Source organism: Saccostrea echinata, unplaced genomic scaffold (genome assembly GCF_033153115.1).
Source record: "Saccostrea echinata isolate AGI-Se365-2 ecotype Australia unplaced genomic scaffold, CSIRO_AGI_Sech_v1 ptg000014l, whole genome shotgun sequence".
Taxonomy (NCBI): domain Eukaryota; kingdom Metazoa; phylum Mollusca; class Bivalvia; order Ostreida; family Ostreidae; genus Saccostrea; species Saccostrea echinata.
This window is the reverse complement of record NW_026889763.1, coordinates 3,588,932-3,596,357: the sequence shown is the minus strand read 5'-3', so window position 1 is coordinate 3,596,357 and position 7,426 is coordinate 3,588,932. Positions and strand designations below refer to the sequence as shown.

Here is a 7,426-nt window from a genome sequence, read left to right as displayed (position 1 = left end):
ACTGTTTTATATAGGACTCCACTTTATTTTACTTCATCGCGCTAACGCAAAAACCATTGTGACGTCACAACTGTGGATTATGAAAAAATTATCCAATGAGTCATATCCACGGGATAAAGGGGTAAACATGGGATAAATTTAGATATTGCATTCATCACTTCTTTTAGATAAAAATGATTATAAAACAACTGAGTAGACTGAATTTTCTTTAAAAAATGTAGGCGTCTTTCCGGAAACAAAATTACCACAATTCAGGACAATGCCTTTTACGGTTTACAAAACTTATCTTTACTGTAAGTATATCTTAGTATTACTCAGTATGGCATTCTGTATGTGTACTTACTTTCGTACAACGTTAACTAGTACATGTACGAAAAAGTGAAGAGTACTTGTGAGAAAAGTGCTTTTGAATTCTGTACATTTTTAGATTAAGATATTTATTGCTGGATCTATTTACATTTTATCCTCATGAAGAAATTCAGGCTCGTTAGAGATTCTACATTATGTATACTGTAAGCTACCAAAGGGGTGGCTAGTATTTCTGAATCCTCAGCATGTATACAGGTAATTACTTCATTATCTAAATAAATCATCTATTAACCAGGATGCACCAATTTAATTTGCTCTCATGTAAAATAGACCAGGCTTCTCTCTCTGTAGATACTTGGTGGAATAATACTTAAGATGAATGATCAGTCATACTTATCATTTATTGTACGTACAGCATCTCATTATCATAACAATATAGGCAATACACAAATAACAACATAAGAAACATGGCGGATTCTTCAGAAACACAAGTTTAGGTCGCCCAGTGTGGTAGGAGATTTCTAACTAGGCTAATTATGTGTAATTTACATTATAAGTATCTCGCCGTCTTTGTTTTCTTCTTTATCTTATTCAATGTTGCCGCCGTACAACTAGCTGAATTCTGTCGTAACGTAGTATGCGCTTGCTCATATAACCTCCTATCCCTTGTCACATGACTCAAATTATCCAATGAAAATATGCCGTATGAACTATTAACCAATCTACAGCTTGTGCGGGAAGCTGAGTTCCCACACAAGTTCCCACGCAGAACTACTTTTGCCAGACAAACTACCGTACAATACCGTAACAAATATAACAATGTAAAATTAACAACTGGAAATAGAATACATAAAATAAACTTGACTAGACGAATAAATTAATACCTTCAATGTTTATAAAACATTCTTAGGTTGTACAATAGGTACTGAACAATGTAGCGTATGAATATCGTAACTACCAACGATAGCGTAAACAAATTTAGTGCCGATTAAGCTGACTGATAATAAAGTTAATGCTGACAATAAAGAACTATTTATAGCCTCAAATCGCACAACAACACAAATTTATATGTAGAATCTGATCCAATATTCTAAACTTGAATCATGGATTACTATAGTAAACATGTCATTAAACCGGAAGTGACAATTCGAGTAAAGTATGATGGCTACCAAAACATGAAATGTAAAATCCACCCTCTTATCCCTGATATTATAAATCCTACGACTTTACATGAAGCAACAACACGTAAAATATGATGATAATAGTTATTACTACAATCGTATCAAGATAGGCTGACATATTATTTTCAATAAAACCGAAAACGAACAACTTTTCTGGCAGGCACTTGATGAACATAGATTTAACAAGTATGAGAACTTGACGACCGCACAATATTACGTATAAAATAAAGTGATATATTACAATGTATTACAATATTTTATTTTATAATGCTTTTACAAAAGAATGACTCCTATTATTACTCCAGATGTCAATGGTATGGTGAGTTCAGACTAAGTGCCATTCATAATTTAAAGATGATTATGATCCAGTTGGTTCCGTTTAAAGAACAAAGCGAAGATGACTTGAAAGGAAAACTGTCATTTATTTTATCAAATAAGTGACTAGATGAATTTCATGGATAAATCATACAAAAAAGTTATACTATAATTATACAATAAATAAGGATTGCATAATTATATATAAAAATACACTTAAGGAATCAGTGACTAGTCTATTGGGTATGCCAGGGCATTGACGACAATTGGGAACATGAAAAAATTTGCATGAGGGGCGAAGCCAACTTTTCCAACTAACGTAAATATCCATGGCATACCGAACAAAGTAGACAGTGATTCCATATATTTACATTTAGATCTAAAATAAAAATGTAAATATAAAGAAAAACGAATATAACGTTCCTCACCGCCTGAATTTAACAAACAGTACTCTAGTTCTTATAGGCCGCTGGCGTAACTATTTTCGGTACGGAGGTAAAAACTGCCCTAGAATTTCTTATACCATTAAAAAACAATTTCTCTATTAGCGTTCTAGTGTGTTACCGGTATGTCACTTCTGTAATATTTTTTCCGTCTCTGAAGTTGACAAACCTACGAAAGCCGGAAGGCTCATTCGAAATTCGAGTTTCGAGATTCAAGATCCAAACTAACAAATCAAAAGGTGGTTTAAGATTCAATTACTCCCCTTTGCTAAGTTTTTACCTTCAAGAAATCGTTGAATATATTCAAACTGAAGAGGTCATTTGAATATATTACAATGCAAGAAAGAGTGTTATATATATCAGAACGAAATTAGAAAAAAAAGTGGCTTTTTGGTCCGCAAAGTATGCTTTAATCCATATAATAACTTCTCAGATATTATAATAGATGTATATCAAGAATATCTATATCGTATTATCTAGTTAGTTTACAGGTTTGAGGTCATAATAATAAATATTGTTAATCGGATTCAAAGAGCAAAGGGGGGGGGGGCTTATTGTAGTAGATGAGAATTATTAGTGTGCAATTAAACAAGTGATTAGCGATTAATGATGAAAAGTGGTACGGATTTCAAAGTGGATAGTTTGTGACAAGGTATTAGAAAGTGACCAGTGACATAGTTTGTGAAACCAAGAGCAGCCCCTTAAATACGGATGGCTGAAATATACATGCTTAATAAAGATAATGAATTCTCTTTGTTCAGGCCCGTAGGGAATAATAAAAATGTAATGTAAAGACCCCCCCCACACACACACACACACCAAAAAAAAACAAACAAACAAACAAAATAAAAAACAAAACAACAGGGGTTATCACGGTTATTAGACGTTATTTTTGAAGGGACACAAGCATAAAGTCGCTATGTTTTCTATAGTATATTATATCGGTAAAAAATATAAGGGGAATGTGGAGGGGGGGGGGGGGGGAGAGACGTGCCCAGGGTCCTATGGCTATGTTGTTTATTTAATTACAACGGTACACAAATGTTCGGTTATCAACATTCAGTGTCAACAACTTTCGCATGGGCTGGTCGTGCGAGGGGGTGCAGCACAGATGTACGCCATCTGGACCCAGATAGCTCAAGTCATGTCAGAAACCCCAGTGGCGCCAAAATTGAATCCCCGGCAAAGACTGGGTCCTGATTTCCAGCTGCGTATTTGTCTTTACTACTTTTTCATTAAAGCTTTTTCAGGCTGCAAAAGGCAATCGTCGTATCAACTGTCCAATTATCACCATTTTTACACCGACGCCATCCTGCAAATATGCTGCCACAGAAATGAGGTCTCCGGCTAACTTTTCACAACAAGTCAGATCACTTTTATCATTTTCCTCGACCTGTAGGAAAATACTATCTGGCGGCGAAATAAAATGAAAATGTTCCCTTCTATCACCGAGTCCTTGAAACACATTAAGGTGGCGTAAACAAAGACCTCCTTTCCCACGGAAATTCACATTAAAACTGTCATCCAACTTCAAATTAATTATACCCTTACTAGAACAATATATATTCCTCCAATCTACGGACGTAAGAATGTCCAATGATACAAACATTAAGTCCAGAAGCCATACTTATCAAACGTCACACTTGAAAAAAAAAAACTCTGTACGGCTACTTAAACGATACCCCCGCACTACCAGACTATAAGCCGACTAAAAGAACTAGAACTGTCCAAAGGGGACAAATACCCCCCGCTGGGTTTTTCAGAGAAAGTAACAAATCACTAATGTTTTCTAGATGTGAGAGGTGTTCACAATTTCCTTAAACATTTACAGTGAAAATTAATTACTCATTATATATTTTTATACGTCCGTCCTACGACGGGACGTATTATGTTATAGCATTCATGTTCGTCCGTCCGTTAGCTTTTTCATGTCCGGCTCATAACTTTAATACTATTAGGCCTAGAATTATCAAACTTTTTCAGCTGATACATCTAGGGTAGAAGGTGTGTCGCACATTAAAACCAGGTCGCTCTGACCTTTAATAAATACGCTATGGCCAAATATGGAAAAATCATAACTAGAAAACCATTAGACTTAGAATCAAAAAACTATGTCTTTTAACTTTTAAATTACACAATCCCAAAAGATGTCAGAGTATTGCAGTATCTTTATTAAAAAAAGTGTTAAATCAAGAAAATACTAGTCTTATATTTTTCATTATGTTCTTTACAGCAATCTGTAACAACAAAAATTCCACCTCTCCCATGGGTGTAATGATCAGGCACTGGTCAAGGAAAATTTTGATAGCAGAAAATTGCATGTCAAATTAGAGAGAAATTAATGAGTTTAGTGTGAGGAGATAACTGGTAGAGCATCTCTGATCAAGCAGGTGTTATCTACATCTCTTGGGAATTGGGCAAAAGGAATCAGTCTCTTAATTAATTGCTTGTGTTGTATTGAATTGTTCTTGTTGGCTAGTCTTACTTTCAAGATAAATTTGATGTAATTAAAACTAATTTGATATTGTATATAATAATTAAAACTTATTTGATATTGTATAATATAATTTAAACTAATTATTTATTGTACATTTTTTATTTGAATTTTTATATCTTTACAACAAATTGCAGACTGCCTTGTCTCGCTAAGATGTCATTCAAACAAACGAATCTATACTGTTTATGAAAATTTAACAATATTTGATGGGCGTATCATGCTGTGGTGGGGCACTTTATTTAATGAATGAAACTAAGGTGCAGCCTAATAAAACATCAATACTAATAATAACAGTGTTTTTTATTACATTGAAAAAATAGTTTGCAACTATCTGCCATCTTTGTGAGACATGACACTCTGCAAATTGATTGTTGAAAAAAAATATCATAATTAATTATAGAAAATCAAATTGATTTTAATACCTTTTTATCAAACTCATTTTAAAAATAAAAGGCTGGTTTTAGTAACTATGTATTTTGACAGACATAAATTACAATTAAGAAACTTAGACGACAGAGATCTTTATTTCTTTCTGCCCAATTCCTCTGAGATATAGATAAGACCTGCTTGATCAGAGATGCCCTAACAGCTTCCCACACTGAACTCATTAATTAATCTTTAACTGGATGCATGTCCACTCATTACTCCCAAGGGACAAATGGATTTACACTATCTGCTGTGTAATGTAAAAACTGTTTTTAATACTTTGTGTTTTTTTTAGTTCTATTAAATGAGTAGTTTTAAGCTGTAGTACACATTTTTGTACAGATGTTCTAGATTCTATGTCTCAAACCTTAGACATGAACCCGAAATGACTAAGTCAATAAATGAAATTAAAAAAAAAACACCTGTAAAATGCAGAAAAATTATCAAATAATGTTGAAAATACCAGGTGCACATCTTCACATGGTAAATAATAAGTGTACAAATTTTCATACAAATCTATGCAATAGTCTCTGGGAACAGATCCAGACAAAACCACATAATAAAAATGAAAAAAAAACCTGTAAAATGCAAAATAATTATCCAATCATAATGAAAATACCAGGTGCACACCTTCATATGGTGAATAATAAGTGTACAAATTTTCCAAGTTTCCAAGAAATGGTCCGGACAAAATCTCGTCTACAGACAGACGGACAGACGGACAGACAGACGGACATGCTGATTCCTATATACCCCCCTAAACTTCGTTTGCGGAGGGTATAATAATCATTTTCAAATAACGAAACTTACAAAGCACAACTTCTTGGCTTTCTTTAAGCGTCAGCTTCCAATGTCTTCGAAATATACGTTTTTTAAAATATACTATGCTCAGCGTGCGGGTATCAAAATACAACTGATCCGCTCAGCTGACCACGTGACCATAGCTTGTTAATTATTGGCTGGAAATTTCGTAGTCCACCGGCGTGAATCCCCAGCATGCTATATCTATTATATAAAACCACTCGGCACACCTCGGCCGATTCGTACCTCATCAAACCTCGGCTGTATCATGTAAACCTCCATTGAACCGGAGCTACTTTGTACCCAATATGGCTGTGCCCTATATATACACGTGCACAGTGTGTTGAATTCGATCCGTTAACAAACATGTGATTATGTAAAGATACTAAGTGCATTTTTCTTGGTAACCCTTACCAAAATAAAAGCCTTCTGGCACACAGTTGCTGCAAATTTACTGCAAAGTTGCCGCAACCTTGCGGCAAATATGTGCGGCAAACTTGCAGCAAGTGAATTTTTCGTATGCAAATTTTTTTTCTGGCAGTTCGCGGCATATTTGCGGCAAAGTTCTGGCACATTTGCGGCAAACAATTCAAATCCTTACATTATGCAGTTTGCTGCAAGTTTGCAGCACACACTTGTGGCACATTTCTGGCATATAGTTAACTGCAAGTTTGTGGCACACTTTTGTGGCACATTACTGGCATACACAATGCCATAAGGTAACATACCTTACTAAAACAAATTGATTTTAAAAGAACTTAATCAAACACGACAGCTAATAAAAAAAAAGAACATTCAAGCAATTTAAAAAAAAAATATTAATGAAAATTTCAAGGTAAAGGTATATAACACTAACTATAAACTCAATGTTTAAAAAAGACTTGCACAGCACGAGAACAAAATTTGTTCGTTGAACATTTACACTGTATACATCAGAGAAAGAAACAGAACAAAATAAATTAATACATTCACAACCTTTGGTGCATAGAAATCACTGAGTATGACACAAATTTACATTGTTCGTCCTGTAAAATGAATACAGGATATCTGGTAAACAATAACTATAAAATATTTTACAACAAAGAAAAGATTCGCCTCTTACAATTTCAACTGCACATATCAATGCAGTAGTGCTGCACAAAATGAATAAAAATCACAGAGTATTTTAAAATATAAACTTGTTACATTCTGACTTCTTCATTCTCAACTTTTTTGATTGTATACACTTAGAAAAAAGATCATGAGGAAAAAATCATATACAAACTGTGATCTGTGAGAACTTATTAAAATTAAAATATTAAATAAACAATGCTATACAATTCTTATTCTAGCACAATGCATGTATCAGAACTGTTTTAGCGGCCACTTGAAATCAATGTCCACTCCTGACCAGCAGTAACTTTCAATTCCCCCTGACAACATATACTATATATTTAACTGGAATAAATGGCCAC

At 34.0% G+C, this 7,426-nt stretch overlaps 1 pseudogene; it reads right to left on the bottom strand.

Moving 5' to 3' along the window:
• Nucleotides 1-3,269: 3,269 nt before the first annotated feature.
• LOC133187003 (uncharacterized) lies at nucleotides 3,270-3,873 on the bottom strand (annotated as a pseudogene).
• Between the last annotated feature and the right edge of the window lie 3,553 nt (nucleotides 3,874-7,426).